The following is a 23432-nucleotide window of genomic DNA, read 5'->3' as shown; positions in this document are numbered from 1 at the left end:
ACGCAAAACCCATAGACATCTCAAAACTCACTACTGGACATTTCATTGCACTACAGAGAGAAGAAATCCAGTTCCACCCACCAGAACACTGACGCAAGCTTTCCTAAACAGGAAACCTTGACAAGCTACTCACCCAACCCCACTCACAGGGAGGAACCTCCACAATAAAGAGGAACCACAAACTGCCAGAATACAGAAAGCCCACCCCAAACACAGCAATCCAAACAAGATGAAAAGGCAGAGAAATAATCAGCAGGCAAAGGAACATGATAAATGCCCACCAAACCAAAGAAAAGAGGAGGAGATAGGGAATCTACCTGAAAAAGAAGTCAGAATAATGATAGTAAAAATGATGCTAAATCATGAAAACAAAATGGAGTTACAGATAAATAGCCTGGAGACAAAGATTGAGAATATGGAAGAAATGTTTAACAAGGACCTAGAATAAATTAAAAAGAAAATTCAATCAATAATGAATAATGCAATAAATGAGATCAAAAACATTCTTGAGGGAACCAACAGTAGAATAACTGAGGCAGAAGATAGGGTAGGTGAGGTAGAAGATAGAATGTTGGACATAAATGAAGCAGAGAAGAAAAAATAATTAAAAGAAATGAGGACAACCTCAGAGATGTCTGGAACAATGTTAAATGCCCCAACATTCAAATCATGGGAGTCCCAGAAAAAGACAAAAGGAAAGGACATGAGAAAATACCTGAAGAGACAATAGTTGAAAATTCCCTTAAATGGGGAAGGAAATAGTCACCCAAGTCCAAGAAACCCAAAGAGTCCCAAACAGGATGAAACAAAGGTGAATCACCCAAAGACACATATTAATAAAATTAAAAAGATGAAACACAAAGAACAAATATTAAAAGCATCAAGGGAAAAACAACAAATAACACACAAGGGGATCCCCATAAGGATAAAATAGACTTTAAAGGCCGTGAAAAGAGACAAAGAAGGAATCTACTTAATGATCAGAGGATCAATCCAAGAAGATATAATAATGACAAATATATATGCACCCAACATAAGAGCACCAGAATATGTAAGGCAAATGCTAACAAGTATGAAAGGGGAAATTAATGATAACACAATAATAGTGGGAGACTTTAAAACCCCACTCACACCTATGGATAGAGCAACTAAACAGAAAATTAGCAAGGAAATACAAACGTTGAATAATACAATGGACCAGTTAGACCTAATTTATATCTATAAGACATTTCACCCCAAAGCAATGAATTTCATCTTTTTCTCAAGTGCACACAGAACCTTCTCCAGGATAGACCACATCCTGGGCCATAAGCCTAGTCTTGGTAAATTCAAAATAGTTGAAATCATTCCAAGAATCTTTTCTGATCACAATGCAGTAAGATTAGATGTCAATTACTGGAAAAAAAAATAGTAAAAATTCCAACATATGGAGGCTAAACAACACACTTTTGAATAACCAACACATCACAGAAGAAATCAAAAAAGAAATCAAAATATGCACAGAAATGAATGAAAATGAAAACACAACAACCCAAAAACCTATGGAACACTGTGAAAGCAGTGCTAAGGGGAAATTTCATAGCAATACAGGCTTACCTCAAGAAGAAAGAAAAAAAAATCAAATAAATAACTGTGCATGTAAAGCAACTAGAAAAGGAAGAAATGAAGAACCCCAGGGTTAGCAGAAGGAAATAAATTATAAAAATTTAGGGCAGAAATAAATGCAAAAGAAACAACTGAGACCATAGCAAAAATCAACAAAGCTAAAAGCTGGTTCTTTGAGAAGATAAATAAAATTGATGAACCATTAGCCAGACTCATCAAGAAACAATGGGAGAAGAATCAAATCAACAAAATTAGAAATGAAAATGGAGATTCACAACAGACAGCACAGAAATACAAAGGATCATAAAAGACTACTATCAGCAATTATATGCCAATAAAATGGACAACTTGGAAGAAATGGACAAAACTTAGAAAAGTATAACTTTCCAAAACTGAACCAAGAAGAAATAGAAAATCTTAACAGCCCCAACACAAGCAAGGAAATCGAAACTGTAATCAGAAATCTTCCAGCAAACAAAAGCCCAGGGCCAGAAGGCTTCACAGCTGAATTCTACCAAAAATTTAGAGAAGAGCTAACACCTATCCTACTCAAATTCTTCCAGAAAATTGCAGAGGAAATAAACTCCCAAACTCCTTCTATTAGGCCACCATTACCCTAATACCAAAACCAGACAAAGATGCCACACACAAAAAAGAAAACTACAGGCCAATATCACTGATGAACATAGATGCAAAAATCCTTAACAAAATCCTAGCAAAAAAATCCAACAATATATTAAAAAGATAATACATCATTACTAAGTGGGCTTTATCCCAGGGATGCAAGGATTCTTCAATATTCACAAATCAATCAATGTGATACACCACATTAACAAATTGAAACATAAAAGCCATATGATTATTTCACTAGATGCAGAGAAATTCTTTGACAAAAGCCAACATCCATTTATTGAGAAAAAAAAAAAAAAAAACCTCCAGAAAGCAGGCATAGAAGGAACATACCTCAAATTAATAAAAAGCCATATATAATAAACACACAGCAAGTATTATCCTCAGTGGTGAAAAATTGAAAGCGTTTTCCTTATAGTCTGGAACAAGACAAGGTTGCCCACTCTAACCACTAATATTTAACATAGTTTTAGAAGGGTTGGCCACAGTAATCAGAGAAAAAAAATAAAAGGAATTCAGATTGGAAAAAAAGAAGTAAAACTCTCTTGTTTGCAGATGACATGATCCTACATATAGAAAACCCTAAACACACAACCACAAAATTACTAGAGCTAATCAATGAATATAGTAAAGTTGCAGGATATAAACTCAACACACAGATATCCCTCACATTTTTATACACTAAAAATGAGAAAAAAGAAAGAGAAATTAAGGAAACAATTACATTCACCATTGCAATGAAAATAATAAAATACTTAGGAATAAACCTACATAAAGAAACAAAAGATGTATATAAAAATTATAAAATACTGATGAAAGAAATAAAAAAATGACACAAATAGATCGAGAAATATACCATGTTCATGGATCAGCAGAATCAATATAGTGAAAATGAGTATACTACACAAAGCAATCCAAAGATTCAATGCAATCTCTATGAAGCTACCAGTGGTATTTTTACAGAACCAGAACAAATAATTCCACAATTTGTAAGGAAATAGATAGAACCTCGAATGCCCAAAGCAATCTTGAGAAAGAAAAATGGAACTGGAGGAATCAACCTGCCTGACTTCAGGCTATACTACAAAGCCACAGCCATCAAGACAGTATGGTACTGGCAAAAAGACAGAAATGTAGATCAGTGGAACAAAACAGAAAGCCCAGAGATAAATCCACACACCTATGTACACCTTATCTTTGACAAGGGAGGCAAGAATATACAATGGAGAAAAGACAATCTCTTTAACAAGTAATGCTGGGAAAACTGGTCAACCACTCGTAAAACATTGAAACTAGAACACTTTCTAATGTCATACACAAAAATAAACTCAAAATGGATTAAAGATCTAAATGTAAGACCAGAAACTATAAAACTCCTAGAGGCAAACATAGGCAAAACATTCTCTGACATATATCACAGCAGGATCCTCTATGACCCACCCACCCCCCCCCAGAGTAATGGAAATAAAAGCAAAAATAAACTAATGGGACCTAATTAAACTTAAAAGCTTTTGCACAAAGAAGGAAACTATAAGCAAGGTGAAAAGACAGGCTTCAGAATGGGAGAAAATAAAAGCAAACAAAGCAACTGACAAATAATTCATCTCAAAAATATACAAGTAAAAAAATATATATATATACAAGTAACTCCTGAAGCTCAATTCCAATAAATAAATGACCAAATCAAAAAATGGGCCAAAGAACATAACAGACATTTCTCCAAAGAAGCTATACAGATGACTAAAAAACACATGAAAAGATGCTCAACATCACTCATTATCAGAGAAATGCAAATCAAAACCACAATGAGGCACCATCTCACTCCAGTCAGAATGGCTGCTATCCAAAAGTCTACAAACAATAAATGCTAAAGAGGGTGCAGAGAAAAGGGAACCCTCCTACACTGTTGGTGGGAATACAAACTAATACAGCCACTATGGAGAACAGTGTGGAGATTCCTTAAAAAACTGGAAATAGAATTGCCATATGACCCAGCAATCCCACTGCTGATACACACTGAGGAAACTAGAAAGAGAAACATGTACCCCAATGTTCATCGCAGCACTGTTTATAATAGCCAGGATACAGAAGCAACCTAGATGTCCATCAGCAGACGAATGGATAAGAATGCTATGGTACATATACACAATGGAATATTACTCAGCTATTTAAAAAATGCATTTGGATCAGTTCTAATGAGGTGGATGAAACTGGAGACTATTATACAGAGTGAAGGAAATCAGAAAGAAAAACACCAACACAGTATATTAACACACATGTATGGAATTTAGAAAGATGATAACAATGACCCTATATGCAAGACAGCAAAAGAGACACAGATGTAAAGAATAGACTTTTGGACTCTGTGGGAGACTAGGGCAGGATGATTTGAGAGAATAGCATTGAAACATGTATATTACCATATGTGAAATAGATTGCCAGACCAGGTTCAATGCATGAGACAGGGTGCTCAGGGTCGGTGCATCCCTCAGGGATGACCCTGACGATTTGGATTGGAAGGAAGGAGGGAAGGGAATTCAGGATGGTGAACACATGTACACCCATGGGTGATTCTTGTCAATGTATGGCAAAAAACACTACAATATTGTAGAGCAATTAGCCTCCAACTAAAATAAATAAATTAAGTTTAAAAAATCCACCTGACATGCATGATATTCAGAATTATAGTGTGAGGATCTCGGTAATTCCACTGTTCAATAAAATACTTGAAAATAATGACAGAATTTCAAAATCAATATGTTCAAGGTTCAGGAAATTAACCGAAGTTTTACAACAATCTGAAGGGAGTTTATTCAAGAAAAACTACTGTACCTCAGTAAAAACAGTAGGATTTGTGGCATTTTTAATTTCGTTAACTCACATATCACTTCCCCCAGTTCTATGGTACCTGTAAAAACAATAGTTTTTAAGCTACTGGAGGAGGAAGAGTATGTTAGGAAATACCTAAAGAGTCCTATCCCCTGAGCATTTCATAGGTTGTTTTGTTTGGCAGTTCCTTGTAAGAGTCTTATCCACAGGGTATTCTTGTTATTTGATCTGAATCAGAGCTTTCTCAAAATTAAAAAATCCCTATTCTCAGGGTGTTTTTGTTTTGTTTTGTTTGAAGAGAACTAAGTGCAGTTGTTAATGGTACAGCTCCATAAGGTCGCAGTTGTTAATGGTACAGCTCCATAAGGTCATGCAAATGAGTGTCCCCCCAAAAGTTGAAAAGGAGAACCTAGGAAAAGGATGTCCATGGAGGCTTTGAAAAGCTCTGCTGCTGCTGCTAAGTCGCTTCAGTCGTGTCTGACTCTTCATGACCCCATGGACTGCAGCCTACCAGGTTCCTCCATCCATGAGATTTTCCAGGCAAGAGTACTGGAATGAGTTGCCATTGCCTTCTCTGTCTGATATATTACTGGCAATCAAAACTATTATGCAAATGAGCATGGGCATGTACTTGCTCAGGAAAAACCTGATAAAACCTTAAAATCTCACCCCTGGCTGTCCTTGAGACCTTATAAATGATGTCAAGGCAATGTTGTAAATTGCCTGCTAGAGTGGTGAAGACATCACACACACACACACACACACACACATACATATCACTGCTCAGCAACATGCATACAACTTATTGTTTCAAGACATTTAAGGAAATACAGTATGAGGTAGAGAAAGAAGAAAGGATTAAAAAAAAAAAAAGAGCCTCAGAAACCTGTGGGAAAATTTCAAATATATCAATATACACACAATGAAAATCTCAAGGCAAAAGAAAGAAAAAAGTGCAGAAAAAATAGTTGAATGATTAATGGCTGAAAAAAGTCCTAGAGTTTATTAAACCTTTAATTTACACATAACAGAAGCCCAGTAATTCCAAATAAAATAATTTCAAAGAAATTTACAAGCAAACACATCATAAACTGTCAAAAGACAAAAAGAGATTCTTGTAGGCAGCAAGAGATGAAGGACACATTTTGTGCCAGGAATCCTCAATAAGATTAACAGTTGATTTCTTATCAGAAACCATGGAGACAAGAATGCAGTAGGATATATTCAAAGTGGTGAAAGAACACAACTGTCATCCTAGAACTCAATATGCAACAAAACTAAACTTCAAAGATAAAAGATAAATTAAGGCATTTCTAGATAAATTTATTTTTCACTACCAAAATTTTTCACTACCAGACCTACCCCATAAAAAAATGCTAAAGAGAGTCCTTCAGAATAAAGAAAAAAGGACACTAACAGGTAACTCAAATTCACATGAAGAAATAAAGAACATCAATAAATGTAACTACCGAGGCAAATATAAAATAAAAAGATGAAAAACAGCATGACTTTGTTTCTGTATTGTTTCTTCTCTTATTCTGATTTTTAAAAACCCAGCTACATGAAATAGTAATTATGAAACTACATGATGTGCTTATGTATACGGATTATAATTTATATGACAATGATTGCACAAAAGGAAGGGAGGGAATGCAGGTATACTGGAGCAAAATTTCTGTATGGTATTGAAATAAAGTTACTATTAATAAGGACAAAATTATTTTAGATTTATTCTAATTGTAATCTCCAATGCAGCCACTAAGAAAATTATTTTTTATAGATAGTAAAAGGAATTACATGGGAATTAAAATAGCACACTAGAAAATCCCTTAACACACACAAAAAAGACAGTAATTGGGAACACAGAAAAAAGGCATAAGACATGCAGGGAAAAAAAATAACAAACTGGCAGGTATTATCCTACCTTAAAAATAACCACATTAAATGTAAATGGATTAGACACTGGAATCAAAAGTTTGAGATTAGAAGAACAGATTAAAGCTATGATCCATTTATACATTCATTATGTACAAGAGAAAAATTTCAGATTCAAAGACACAATCTTAAAGTTAAAAGATAAAAAATATGCCATGAAAAAAAAAAAAATGGAAGTTGAAGTATGTATGTATATATATATGACAAAACAGATTATGGTAATTTTTGCTAAAAACAAAGGACATTTTATAACAATTAAAGACTCAAATTAGAAGGAAGAGATAACAATTATAAACATATAAAAGCAAACCTACAGATCATTGTCCCTCAGAAACATAGGAATTCTAATAAAATATTAATAAACAAATCCAATAACATTTTAAAAATGATCACACATTATGACTAAATGGGATTTATTCTGCCAATGTAAATTTGGTTTAATACCTAAAATAATCAGTCAAGGTAATAAACCATTTTAATAGAATAAAGAACAAAAACTACATGATCATATTAATAAATGGATTAAAAGCATTTGACAAAATCCAACACACTTTTATGCTTAAAAATATACCAACTAGAAACAGAAGGCAAAATCCTCAACCTAGCATAAGGCATATATAAAGATCTACAGCTAATGTAATATTTAAAATTGTGAAAGCCTGGATGCTTTCCCCCTAAGATCAGGAACAGGAAAAGGATGCATGTTCTTGTCATTTCTATTAAGCATTGTACAAAAGTTATATCAAGGGCAAATGGGCAAGTATAAAAAATGATAGGTATCTAAACTACAGAAGGTACAGTAAAATTATCTTTGTTTGTAGGTAATACAATCTCATATACTGAAAATTCTAAGAAAGACACACAAAATATACAGTAGAAATGAGCATCCAAAAAAATGAAGAAAACAATTATTTTATAATATCATAAAAAATAAATACCTATGGATAAATTTAACAGCAACAACAAAAAATACCCTGCAGATTTGTACTCTAAAAACTACAAAACATTTTTTTGTAGAAAGAAAACAATTAAAGGACACCTAAATACATGGAAAGGCAGCCCATGTTCATGGATTGGAAAACAATATTGTTAAGGCAGCAGTACCCTGCCAAATTGATAATAGAAATTCAATACAATTCTTATGAAAATCTCTGCTGGTTTTTGCAATGAAACTTAAAAAGAAGATGTTCCTAAGATTAATGTATAAGTACAAAGAACTCACACTATCCAAAACAGTTTTGAAAAATAACAGATTTGTAGTACTCACACTTTTTCAAACCTTACTAAAAAGGTACAGGTATGAAAACAACACTGGTATAAGCATAGCAATGGAGTAGAATGTAAAGTCAAAAAATAAACCCTTACTTTTGTGGTCAGTTCATTTTTGAGAAGGGAGTGTCAACAGATCAGCTGGGAAGGAATAAGCTTTTCAACAAATAGTTCTGGGACAACTGGGTATCCATATAAAATATTACTTTGAGCCTTACCTCTCATAATATTTTAAAAAAAAATTCACTTAAAATGAATTATAGACTCAAATGTAAGTGTTAAGACTTACTTACCATTGGAAGAAAACTTAGGTTTAAATCTTCCTGACCTTGGGTTAGGTAATAATTTAGACACAACTCCAAAAGCATAAGTAACAAAATAAAATGGATTTCATAAAAATTAAAACTTTTATGATGAAAATGGTGCCATCAATAAAGTGAAAAGATGGCCCATATAATGGGAGAAAATATTTGTAAGTAATATGTGATAAAGGATTTGTATCCAGAATACACAAAAGACCTTACAACTCAATAATAAGAAGATAGATGATCCAATAAAAAATGAGCAGTATTATGACCTGACATTTCACCAAAGAAGATATATGAATAATCAATAAGCACAGAAAAAGATGCTCAATATCATGAATCACTAGGGAAATGGAAATGAAACATAATAACATACCAATTCATGCCCACTAGGATTTTTTTTTTTTAAGACAGCAACAAAAAGTGGTAAATAGTGATACTGATCACTCATTCACCACTAGAGGGAATGGAAAATTATATAGCCACTTTGGAAGCAGTTTGGCTCTTCTCACAAACTTAAACATATAATTACCATATGACCCTAAATTGAATTATTGGAGATAGAGCCAAGAGAAATGAATACATACATCGACCCCAAAATTTACATATAAATGTTAACAGCAGCATTATTCATAATGGTCAAAAAAGAGGGAATAGCTCAAATGTTTACTAATTGATGAATGAATCAAGAGAAGGTGGTATATTATTTGACAATAAAAAAGAATGCTGACATTCTACAACATGGATTAAACTTTAAAAATGTTAAATAAAATAAGTCAGATAACAAAAGTCATTTGTTGCATAATTTGATTACATCAAATATAAAGAATGGGCAAATCCACGGAAAAATAAAGTAGGTTAGTGGTTGCCTAGGGCGGAGGATGATGTAGCAGAATACAGGTGAATGCTAATGGGTATAGAATTTCTTTTCTGGGGTGATAAAATGTTCTAAAATTAGACTGTGGGTATGACTTCACAACTCTGTGAATGTACTTTAAAAAAACCCTACAAAATTGTGTACTTTAAATGGGAAACTATATGGCATATGGATTATATCTGCATAGAAGTGTTTATAAGAGAAACTCTAGTGGTCTTTATTTATGGAAGCTGTTATACAACAATTAGAAGCTTGTCTCTCATTGGTTTATTTTCTCCTAAAACCCAAATAAATTAGAAAGGGTCTTACTACTTTGGCTCAACTACTTTCATAGGAAGGCAAGTTTGATAAATTTGAACATTATTCTAGCTGCCCCCTGACAACAAATACAAAGTTATTTTTTGACCCCTAAATACTCTCACTATCTAAACTCTTAAAATTGATATTGTTTTGGCTTTTGCCTTTTTTCAGAGCAATAAGGAAAATCTGAATAGGACTGCTTATATAAACTGGATGAAACCTGTATATCTTTGCATTCTAACCTCTAGAGGATTGATAATCAAACAAAACTGTAAACAGTTTTCACTAGTGAGTCACAATATAGAATTAGTGCAAAGAAGTGTAACTTATAGGAAGGCCTATAAGGATAGCTTTGTAAAACTTTGAGGGTTTTTTTTTTTTTTTCTTATTTTGTTTTGGTTTGTCTCAATTGAAGAAACTTCCTTAAGTAGACTAGGTGATCCACTGTAGATAGGTATCTAATTAGACTTGAATTAGATGATCTTGTAAATACTTCTAAAATTGAGATTGTGTTATATTTCTGGCCAATTGCCCTGACTTATTTTCATTATCTATACGAGCAGAAACTTAGTTCAGGTTTCCCTTAAGGTTAAAAAAAAACCAAATATATATATATATATATATATATATATATATATATATATATGCAGTAGAATGTATCCAACAAATACTCAGTGATTTATTGAATTAAAGTTATTTCAGTGAGTGCTGAGATTTTATATAGATTTCTTAGGTAATTGCTTTTCTTTTTTAACATTTGCTTTGACTTTGACTGCCAGGTTTTAAAATATAACTTCACTAACAACCAACCAGATATCGCCTGAATTTTTCTTTGAATTATGCTCTTCACAATTTGAAACCGTTTATTCATCTGGAGAATCTCTCCAGTGGAGACACTACCAGATCCTGAAACTAGAGAGAAGCTTAGATTTAACCCTACAGATAGAATAAGCTAAATACAAATAATCATTACATTCCATCTCTATTTACCTCTCTCTCTCTCTCTCTCACACACACACACACACACACACACACACATAGAAGTACAAAACTTTTATTATAGCATCTCTATTTATGGTCTTATGCCCTTTGTTGGGGAGAGGTAATTTTTCTTTCAATTTGGAAACAAGAAAATAGTTGCTTTGGAGGATCATCCACCCAAGTGCATCACTATTTCCTTGAATTACAAAAAAACATTTAGGGTTAGAGCATTCAACAAGCATGGCATCATATTATGAAATGATTCATGTGCTACAAACATCAAATATTTAAAGGCATTTATCGCTAGCACATGGTGGTGTGCTGAGCATTATACCATGATAAGCACATAGGCATTATATTTTCCTTCTGGGAGATAATTTTCCTTCCTTATGTGATCTTAATCACCTAAGTTTTGATTGTTGGGAAAATTGCATACAAAGAGATAAAACTGAGAACCACTTGTCACTGAAAGTTTACTGAGGAAGTATTGCCACCAAAGCTTCTGAAAACAATTGCTAATCTGCTCAAGAGTTCATGCATTGCAGCCATTATGTGAAAAATTCACTCTCTCACCTACCTGTAAATAAAAGGGAAATAATCACAAAACTAGGAACACCTGTGGGTTGTGACGAGTAGATGTACCGATAAAACCAAATGCTTTATTGGTCTTTGACTTTAAAATCAAGAACAACAAAAGACAGTTGGTTTACATTTTGGAGAGGGTTGGATAAACAAGGTGAAGTTTTTACTGACTCAAAGTGAAATGCAAAAATAGCAACAATTCTAAACTTCACCATTTCTCATCTTAATAAAAAATTACGATAAAAAACCATTACATGTTGAAGCTGGAGAGGTCATTCAGTTCAATTCAGTCACTCAATCGTGTCCAACTCTTTGCTACTCCACAGACTGCATCATGCCAGGCTTCCCTGTCCATCACCAACTCCTGGAGCTTACTCAAACTCACGTCCATCGAGTTGGTGATGCCATCCAACCATCTCATCCTCTGTCATCACCTTCTCCTCCAGCATTCAATCTTTCCCAGAATCAAGGTCTTTTATAATGAGTCAGTTCTTCGCACCAGGTGGCCAAAATATTGGAGTTTCAGCATCAGTCCTTCCAATGAATATTGAGGACTCATTTTCTTTAGGATTGACTGGTTTGATCTCCTTGTAGTTCAAAGGACTCTCATGAATCTTCTCCAACACCGCAGTTCAAAAGCGTCTTTTAAATTCATGGCTGCAGTCACCATCTGCAGTGATTTTGGAGCCCAAGAAAATAAAGTCTCTCACCTTTTCCATTGTTTCACAATCTATTTGCCATGAAGTGATGGGACTGGATGCTGTGATCTTAGATTTTTGAATGTTGAGTTTTAAGCTAGCATCTTCACTCTCTTTCACCTTCACAAAAGGCTTTTTAGTTCCTCTTCATTTTCTGCCATAAGGGTGGTGTTATCTGCATATCTGAGGTTGTTGATATTTTTCCTGGCAGTCTTGATTCCAGCTTGTGCTTCATCTAGCCTGGCATTTCACATGATGTACTCTGCACATAAGTTAAATAAACAGGGTGACAATGTACAGCCTTGAGGTACTCCTTTCCCAATTTGGAACCGGTCCATTGTTCCATGTCTGGTTCTAACTGTTGCTTCTTGAGCTGCATACAGATAAGGTAGTCTGGTATTGGAGGTCATCTAATACACTGATACCCAATTGCTAGCTTCAGATTAGATTCATACACATCACCCAGAGTTGTTTTTCCTAAAGTAGCCACTCCCCAAAGTCCCATATCATAACATAGTGACTCATTTGATATATGGTACAACTGGAACTTTGTATTTTAAAACAAGATTTTTGAGGTTATAATGATATACCTACAGGTTTGAGAAATGTTGATTTATTTTAAAATGAATAGCTTTTGGCGTAGAAACTTACCTACAGAGAACAACCTGAAAAACTATTAAAAACATTTATATGTAATATATATATATATAACATAAAATGTATGTATTTATGTAAACAATTATATATTTACATATATAATTTAAATTAAAGTTTATAAATAGATAAGTACATGATAGATAATCTGCATCAGAAAGTCACTGAAGAAATCCAAACTTTAGGGGATAAAATTCTGCAGAAGAAGTTTCCACATAGAGGTAAAGTGACCTTTTGCATCCATACATTCTTTCCCATTTGCTAATACTGGACGCAAAGCAGAAAGCCTAAGATTCTGGATCTCCACTCCCTTAACCCTAAGTAGAGAACTTCTACTATGAAGCACAAGGTCCAGAATCCCAGTAAAAATGGCATTAGGTTGGTTTAACCACAATAATGTTTGCCAAATTCTGAAGCTGTATGGAGCAAGGGGTTAATTATTTAGCTAAGCAGAAAACCTCTGAAAAATCAATCCAGAGTCTTCAGGGATCTTATGGTACTATGGAGACAAAATACCTGATCTGTGGAGAAGGTTCTGTCTGTCAGCCACTTTCTCTCTGTTGGGACCACCAGAAGGCTATATCAGAAGAAAAGTGACTGAGAGTATTGAAACATAGCCCCAAGGCAGCTCAATCTCTGAAGGATTCTTATTAGTCTTTACCTTACTTGCCTTGCAAAAAAGAATGAATTCTTACAGAAGGAAGAGTGTATCACTGAGATCATCTACAAAATTTTTATATAAAAAATCTGACATTCAACAAAAAACATAAAAGTCACGCCCAAGAACAGTACTAAATCACCAAAATCCAGGCTAAAAGAAAATGATAGAAAGAGACCCAGGGATGATCCAGATATCGGTGATAGAAGAAAAAGACTGCAAAGTAATAATGGTTAATATACTCAAAAAGTAAAGGGAAAGTTGGAGAAAATAGATATAAAAATGGAGGATTTCCATAAACAACTGAATCTATTAAAAATGAAAATCAAAAAGACAATTTAAAAAAATGAAAGTCAAATGGTAACTTTTAGAATCAAAAAGTGCCGTACTTGAGATTAAAAACATTATAGTTGGATTTAACAGAAGATTAGAGTAGAAAAGAGGATTAGTGAACTAGAAGACAAATCAACAGAAAAGCCCAGAGAGGAAAAAAAAAAAAAGGAAAATGATGGAAGAGTTTAATAGCCACAAAGCATGGGATACTATGGTTGGAAATAAGTGAGAAAATAATAGTTTACACAGTGATTCATAAATACATTTTTTTCTTTTCTTTTTTTTTTTTAATTTTAGGCTGTAGTAAGTTCTATCATGGTGTTGTTGTTTAGTCCCTAAATCATATTTAATTCTTTTGCCACCCCATGGATTGTAGCCCACCATCCATGGGCTTTCCCAGGTAAGAATACTGGAGTGGGTTGCCATTTCCTTCTCCAGGGGATCTTCCAGACCCAGGGATCGAACCTGTGTCTTTTATGTCTCCTGCATTGGCAGGTGTGTTCTTTACCACTAGGACCACTTGGGAAGCCCCAAGTACTATCATACATTCTAATACTCTTTAAATTAAACATTGGTTGCCCATGTGTTATACAAAATGACTCATTGGTGGACAGGGAAGCAAATATTAAAACTATTTTTTAATTCATTTTAAAATAAAAGTTTCTATTGTTTTTTATTATATATATAAAATCATACATGGTACTAAATGAATGAGAAGTAAGCATGTATTAGGGTATGAATGATTTTTGTTGTTGTTAAATAAGAGATATAGGATTGAAATTTTGGAAACCATTGACTTGTTCTTTATATAGGAGTTGTGTTCTGAATATTAAATATCAGCTCAGTGAATTTTTCTTGATAAATGATTTATTTTGCTCTATAATATCTGAAATTATGCTTTTTGAAGAAATGTGTCCAAGGATACAGTCATTATAACAGATACTAAGCAAATCATAAACACATGTGACAAAGACAATTTTAATTGGTATGGAGGTTTATAGGTAAAGTAATAAGGTGAGTAAAGTTTGTTAATTTGGAGCACATTTTAATGTCTTCCAAACCTTCTCCCATGTCTAAAGTCCTCTCTTCAAACAGAGGCTTATTTTCTCATTTTTCTAAGTATTCTCCCCTCCTCACATACGTCCAACTTATTTCTGCCCAGCCTTTAAAGAACACACTTCAAAGCTCTTTTCCTTCCATCAAAGCAATCAGACCCCTACAGTCTCTCAGTTTGGCCTTTACAACTGATCTGAAATGTTTTCTAGTTAAGGATAAAGCATTTGACTTACTAATAACACCTAGGCATGAATGGTTCATATTCTACTTATTACTTGCTTAAAAATGTTATGGAGGCTTATTAGCCCAGTGTGGTATAAAGGCATGGAACTTGGAGTCAGAATGGCTCATTAAATATCCCTCTCACTACTAAATAATGAGGCATTGTAAATGTAAGTTAATTCTTTGGGTCTCTGTTTTCCCATCCATAAAATGGGAGTTGTGATACTTGTGGGATTGTAGAGAAAATAATTTTGTGTTACTACAAAGTTAAGGCTTTCTGGAAAAAAAATTTACTGTAACCTGAGATAAAGGATATGCCATGAAACTTAAAGGATGAATGAATAAATAGTAAAAGATTCATTTCCCCAGAGATATGTGCTTACACTTCAAAGACTTATGAGTCCCAGAGCCGTGGAGATACTCCAGGGGTTGTCAACCATGAGACATTTGTCTAATCTTCCCCACTGGTAGATATTTATTTATATATCAAAGTTTAAAAACCTAAGGCCCTCCTCTTCTCTTCATAAGGAGAATTGTTTAATTATGAAGATTAAGTTTCTATCCTTTTCTCAGGAGACAAGGGAGAAAATGTGTATATAAGATCCAAGATTCTTATTTTCAAGGTTCTATTCTGTGTTGTGGTGGGTGACATCTACTCCTTATTGTATTTCACTGGGAGGAAAAACAGTTGAGACAAAAAAGAACAAATCCAGCTAGTGCTACAAGTAAAAACAATTTCCCTTGACCCAGAAATTTCATGTTAACTTTTAGGTTAATATGAATAAATATAGATAAAATCAATATCTATCTTATCAACTACACAGTAGAGGGTAAAATAAGATTCTGGATATGGAAGGTCTTCAGAAAGAACTTTCACATTCCAGGAGATCATTTTCTCCAATTTTACTTTGTTGCTATTCTTTTTGAAGTAGTAGGATGTTTGTCACAACTGAAAAATGCTCAGAATTCTGTGCTTTCTTATTTGAACTTTGCTTATGCATTTCTTGTGCCATAACTACGCTCTTTTTATAAGAAAAAAAAACAAGGCTATTAGAACACTTCTTATTAACTATAATCTGAAAATTTAAATGAATATACCAGTTATTTGAATGAATATACCAGTTTTGCTGGGAAAGATTGAAGGCAGGAGAAGGGGACGACAGAGGATGAGATGGTTGGATGGCATCGCCTACTCAATGAACATGAGTTTGAGTAAGATCTAGGAGTTGGTTATGGATAGAGAAGCCTTGCATGGTGTAGTTCATGGGGTCGCAAAGAGTCAGACACGATTGAACGACTGAACGACTGAATTGACTGACAAATTAGAGCCAGTTATAGCAAATATTAGGGCCAATTATAGCAAATATAAGAGTCGGAACTCAGTATGCTACATCATTGTGAAGATTTTTAAAATAATGTTTATCACCTTAAAAGAACAGAAAAATTAACTTACAAATTACAGCACCAAGAAACAAAGTTAATACTGGCATCTTGGGATGCTTCTTGCTGAGATATTACATGGAAACAAGACTAACACCTTCACACATTGAGAAATGTCTTCTCTAAAAAGGGATATAATGTTTTTGATAACATTTTTAGACTTTGAAGCCTTCAACTTTATTTCAAATATTTGATAAAGTATTTATTTCTTCTTTAGATTTGGACACAAGAATCGTTTACATGGCCTAAAAATTCCATAGTTCAAAAATAATTCACCTAATAAGTGAGGCAGTAGTCAAGAGAATATCTTAGTATATATGCCCTTCCAATAGAAACAATTCTAAAGTTAAAGGGCACTCCAAAGATAGAGTCCTCCTTTCAAGGTAATGACATATACATTTATTCAAAAAGGCAGCTTTTGCCAAATGTCAAAGTTTCAGCCCCAAGGATTTCTCTGGACATACTGTAGAAAATATAGTTATTTAAATAAAACCTCCATTTTCTTTGGCATTCTTTTCCACAATCCTTCTATAACACCGGGAGCTCAAATACCCTGATAATCTTGAATCTATAGTGAAGGGAAGACAAAACCTATGCTGTTTATTTATTAAATCTTTTTTCCCATTATTAATATTTTCTATCATGCTACAGATAGGCCATTCTCTGATAAATTCAAGAAAATAGTCATTACTATAGTACTTGGAAGATGTTGCTTAAGGATATACATGAACATATATATATATATATATGTATAATGTATACATGTACACATATTTATTGAATGCCCTATGTCACACACTGTACCAAGCATTCTACAAGCATCAGTTTAATTTTCAAAACAACTTTATGTGATAGGTGTGAGTACTGTCTATATTTTATAGTTAAGAATGCTGAGACTCCAAGATGTTATTTGCCCAAAACTAGTAAGTGGGGTTTTCCCTGGTGACTCCACTGGTACAGAACATGCCTTCCAATGCAAGAGACACAATAGGCACCTGTTCAATCCTTTGGTCAGGAAGATCCCCTGGAGAAGGGAATGGCAACCCACTCCAGTAGCCTTGGCTGGAAAATTCCATGGACAGACAAGCCTGGTGGGCTACAGCCCGTGGGGTTGCAAAGAGTCAGACATGACTGAGTGCACATGCACAGTAAGTGGAGTGTCAAGGTTTGGACCAGGTCTATCTAACTCCGAGCTGTGAAAAATGATGTAAAATGCATTTAAGTTCAGTTCAGTTCAGTCCCTCAGTCATGTCCACTTATTTTCAACCCCATGGACTGCTGCACAACAGGTTTCCCTGTCCATCACCAACTCCTTGAGCTTCCTTAAACTCATGTCCATTGAATCGGTGATGCCATCCAATAATCTAATCCTCTGCCATCTCCTTCTCCTCCCTTCAATATCTCCCAGAATCGGGGTCTTTTACCAATGAGTCAGTTCTTCCCATCAGGTGGCCAAAGTATTGGTGTTTCAGCTTCAGCATCAGTCCTTCCAGTGAATATTCAGGACTGATTTATTTTAGGATTCACTGTTTTGATCTCTTTGCAGTCCAAGGGACTCTCAAGAGTCTTTTCCAGCACCACAGTTCAAAAGCACCAATTAAAATTAATTTAAAAAAAGCATCAATTCTTCGGTGCTCAGCCTTCTTTATGGTCCAACTCTCACATCCACACATGACTACTGGAAAAACCATAGCTTTGACTAGATGGAGATTTGTTGGCAAAGTAATGTCTCTGCTTTTTAATATGCTGTCTAGGTTGGTTATAGCTTTTCTTCCAAGGAGGAAACCTCTTTTAATTTCATGGCTGCAGTTACCATCTGCAGTGATTTTGGAGCCCAAGAAAAAAAAGTCGACTATTTCCAATATTTCCCTATCTATTTTCCATGAAGTGATGGGATCGGATGCCATGATCTTTGGTTTTTGAATGTTGAGTTTTAAGCAAGCTTCTTCACTCTCCTCTTTTGCTTTCATCAAGAGGATCTTTAATTCCTCTTTGCTTTCTGCCAAAAGGGTGGTGTCATCTGTGTATCTGAGGTTATTGATGTTTCTCTGGCAGTCTTGAATGCAGCTTGTACTTTATCCAGCCTGACATTTTGCATTATGTACTCTACATATAAGTTAAATAAGCAAGGTGACAATGTACAATCTTTCTTACTCCTTTCCTAGTTTGGAACCAGTCAATTGTTCCATGTCTGGTTCTAACTGTTGCTTCTTGACCTGCATACAGATTTCTCAGGAGGCAGGTAAGGTGGTTTGGGATTTCCATTTCTTGAAGAATTTTCCAGTTTGTTGTGATCCATACAGGAAAGGCTTTGGAATAGTCAATAAAGCAAAAGTAGATTTTTTTTTTTTTCTGGAACTCTCTTGCTTTTTTGATTATCCCACAGATGTTGGCCATTTGATCTCTGGTTCCTCTGCCTTTTCTAAATCCAGCATGAATATCTGGAAGTTTACGGTTCATGTACTGTTGAAGCTTGGCTTGGAGAATTTTGAGCATTACTTTACTAGCGTGTGAGATAAGTGCAATGTGCAGCAATTTCAACATTCTTTGACATTGCTTTTCTTTGGGATTGGAATGAAAACTGACTTTTTCCAGTCCTGTGGTCACTGCTGAGTTTTCCAAATTTACTGGCATATTGAGGGCAACACTTTCACAGCATCATCTTTTAGGATTTGAAATACCTCAACTGGAATTCCATCACCTCCACTAGCTTTGTTCATAGTGATGCTTGTTAAGGCCCACTTGACTTCACATTCCAGGATGTCTGGCTCTAGGTGACCAATCACATCATTATGGTTATCTGGGTCATTTAGATCTTTTTAATATAGTTCTTCTGTGTATTCTTGCCATCTCTTCTTAATATATTCTGCTTCTGTTAGGTTCATAAGATGGCATCACTGACTCGATGGACGTGAGTCTGAGTGAACTCCGGGAGTTGGTGATGGATAGGGAGGCCTGGCGCGCTGTGATTCATGGGGTCGCAAAGAATCGGACACTACTGAGCAACTGATCTGATCTGATTTTCCCCATATTTGCATGAAATGTTCCCTTGGTATTTCTAATTTTCTTGAAAAGATCTCTAGTCTTTCCCATTCTATTGTTTTCCTCTATTTCTTTGCATTGATCACCAAGGAAGTCTTTCTTATCTCTCCTTCCTATTTTTAATGCATTTAAAACTATGGAGAAAAAATATTAAAATTTAAACTATGGTAGTCAAAGAGGTGTTGCTTAAAATGATATGTTGAGCAAGTTGACTGATATATATTGTTTTACTCTCAAGCTTTTAATTTCGAGACAGTGTTAAGTGGCAGGAAAAGCACTATATTTAGACTCAAACAGATCTGTGTCAGTTATCTGTGTTAATTTGAGCAGGTTATTTTTCTCCAATCAGGGTTAATATGTATATAGCTTTAAAAGTACTTTGCACAAGACTGGTGCTCAATAATTTTGAATCATTTCTGATTACAATTTCTCAGCTTTCTCCATCAATATACAGACATCAGACACCTCCAGTTTTGGGGTCATAGAATATGACAAAAATAGCATTGAGTCACTTTTGATCCTAGATCTCAAGATGTCCTGTACACTTTCACTTATAGAATAGTGCCAGATAATGAAAAACACATAACCTAGCTACCTCCACTTCCAGAGCCAACAGTCAACCAAAGCAGAACTGCCTGGTTGACTAGCAGCTGATTGATTACATACACATGATTGAGTCCAGCAGAAATCAGAATTTCCCACCTCAGCCCAGCCTAAATTCCTAATATACTGAGTCATTAACTAAATTAATGCTTGTTGACTGAAGTCACTAAATTTTTACTTGATTTCATCCTGCAAATGCCAACTGGAACAGTATTTCCATAATTCTCTTTCTAAATCAGCCAAGTCAAGTTCTTGTGCAATAGTATGCCATAGGTTAGTGGAGGGAAGATACAACAGAATTATAAGGCATGTGTCTTGCTCTCAAAGAGCTCACATTTTTTTGATAAGATGAGAATGATACACATGGGTACATATTGTGAACAGGAATGTAATCAACTGTTGATTCCCCATACATGAGCTCCTCTCTGGGAACAACTTAAATCATTAAGGAAATAAATTCATGTTTCTAGGCTACTCAGTTCCTATGTAATAGAAATTCCTGTATTCAGTCATTGTTTTTGTCCCTGTGCTTCCATGGGAGTAATTGACAACTGGATTTGTGGCAGTTGATTTGAGATAAAACTGGTGAGTGTGCATGGAATCCTTTTTGATTCCCAAGAGAAAGCCCCATTGGGATAACTTTAGACTGCATTACTGAAAGGAGTATATAAGACACACAGATGAGCTGCCAGAAAGGAGGAGAGAGGAGGAAGGCAGCATTTTCTGTCAGTGAGAGTGCTGTAAAAGTATGAAATCTTTTAATCACACACGTGCTGACAAGCTGCTGTTAATGGTCACTAATGTGCAAACATTGATGTTTGCAACAGTCAGACTGGAGAGGCACTTGTAATTAAAAACATGAGTTTTGGAGTCAGACAGATCCAGGTTCAAATTAAAAGTCTCCTAAGTCCATTCTGAAGGAGATCAGCCCCGGGATTTCTTTGGAGGGAATGATCCTGAAGCTGAAACTCCAGTACTTTGGCCACCTGATGTGAAGAGTTGACTCATTGGAAAAGACTGATGCTGGGAGGGATTGGGGGCAGGAGGAGAAGGGGACGACAGAGGATGAGATGGCTGGATGGCATCACTGACTCGATGGATGTGAGTCTGAGTGAACTCCGGGAGTTGGTGATGGACAGGGAGGCCTGGCGTGCTGCGATTCATGGGGTCTCAAAGAGTCAGACATGACTGAGTGACAATGTCAAATGAACTATTTTCAGTTCAGCATCCTCATCTTTGAGAAGAAAATAATGAGGACACCTAACTCATATGTGTATTGTGAAGATAAAGAAAAGTGTGTGTGTGTGTGTGTGTGTGTGTGTGTGTGTGTGTGTGTACACATATATACTCACTGGAAAAAGCAAAACCAAAAACAAGCTAGTTTCAATTGTACTTGCCATGCTTAAAATGTTTCATCTACCTTCTTGTTGCTGTTCCATCTTTTACCTGAAGATGATGCACCTTTCTCTCTGATGTGATCTGTCTTTAAGCATTCCCATTTTGAGCATCTGAAGAAAATCCACTTTGGCCATTTGTGCATTTATTGTGTGGACTGTGGAAAGGCTTCTAAAACATACTGGGTCTCTTTCAATGGCTCCTCATTATGTAAACAGTAAATGCTGCTAACTAATGGGTTCATCTCTGACTTACAATTCTCTAGGCAGCACCTTCCCATTCCCAGTTCCTCTTCTCTATGAATTACTGACTAGGAGCAGGATAATGAGTCCCTTGCCTCACATACTATAAAGAAAACTATGAGAGGCTGCTAAGTTTTGATTATATTCTCTTTAAATGGATTTGTCTATTCCTTTCTGTTCTCTTTTTACTTCCTGTTTCTGCAAATGATTTTCCTTTTAAAAGAACCTTATCTTTGACCATGATTTTATTCAAACTGCAGCCGTAGTTGTTTGATTAGAGTTCTTTCTGCCCTTAAGTGTGGAAGAGACAGAATTTACAGCTCATCTACACAACTTAATGCAGAAGTATTTTGTTGCTTGGTGGTGGCTGTTAAACGGAAAAAGAAATTTCAGAAATGTTGATTGACAGAACTCTCTTATTTATCCTTCATTTCTGAAATGCTGGCAGATTTCTGTCTGCTACTCATTTTGTCACTCCTTGACCTTCCTCCATTGCACAGCTTCTTCAGCCAATTACACATGAGGACACTTTCAAGAAGCTAGGAGAAAGAAAGGGTTAATGCATGGACTGCATTACATTTCATATTCTTTCTTGTGCCTCTCTCACATATCCTTGGTCCGTATCCTGGGAAATACACAGTGGTAAGAATGAAAATGATTCACTCTAAAAATCCTGACAAGATTGCTCTGAAATGATGTGTATGTTCTTAAATGACATGTACTGATGGAGTCAGGAGGTCTCAGAGCTCTTCACATCCTATCTATGTCCTCTTCCCTCTTCTCTCTTCTCTTGCCCTGGCCCTAATTCCCCATACTGCATATATTCACCTTTCAATCATTTCTCCCTCCAGGCTGCTGCAGTGATAGAGCAGAGACAGAAGGCACAGGAAAAGATGAAAAGCATGTATGTCTGGCTGTATTTTAAGACAAACACACGTGTTTGGAGAACACCCGTTATTTTTTATTATCTAGGTGTTTTTTTTTTTTTTTTTTCCCTCTGATGCAGATTATCAAGTGATGGCTACATACAAAACTTATAGCATGGAATTAAAAATTGCTACTTGGACATCCTTTTAAGTTGCACAGGGGTTGTATCAATTAGAACAAGAACCAATGTTTTGGGGACATATAACATTACTAAGGGGCTTCCCTGGTGGCTCAGAGGGTAAATAATCCACCTGTAATGTGGGAAACCTGGGTTCGATTCTTGGATTGGGAGGATTCCCTGGAGAAGGGAACAGCTACCCATTCCAGTATTCTGGCCTGGAGAATTCCATGGACAGAGGAGCCTGGCAGGCTACAGTCCATGTGGTTGCAAAGAGTCAGACACAACTGAGTAACTTTCACTCACTCACTCACTCAACATTTATGGGAACCTTATCTAATTTATTCTTCACAGCAACTTGATGAGGAGTGTATAATACTATCATCATTACCATTTAATAAATTAGGAAACTGAAGATCAGAATTGCTATATAAATTGTCCAATATAAAAGAGAGAATAAGAAACATAGCTCTGATTTAAGCCCATTTCTCTTTGACTCCAGAGTCAGAATTTACAAAAACAATGGACTGTGTCTAAATTAAATGCACTCAAAATTCAGCCACTTCCTTTTGAGCTCTATAATACACTAGACTGTATGCTAGGCAATTTAATCCACATACATCTTACTAAAGTGAGGACTATTATTTCTGTTTTAACATGAACAGAAATTAATATAGGAAAAGTAATGAAGAAAGTGAGTAGTAAAGCCAGAATTTAAACTGAAGCTTTCT

Source organism: Bos grunniens, chromosome X (genome assembly GCF_055505025.1).
Source record: "Bos grunniens cultivar Pamir isolate PY7600 chromosome X, Bosgru_T2T1.0, whole genome shotgun sequence".
Classification (NCBI taxonomy): domain Eukaryota; kingdom Metazoa; phylum Chordata; class Mammalia; order Artiodactyla; family Bovidae; genus Bos; species Bos grunniens.
Note: the sequence above shows the minus strand (reverse complement) of the source record.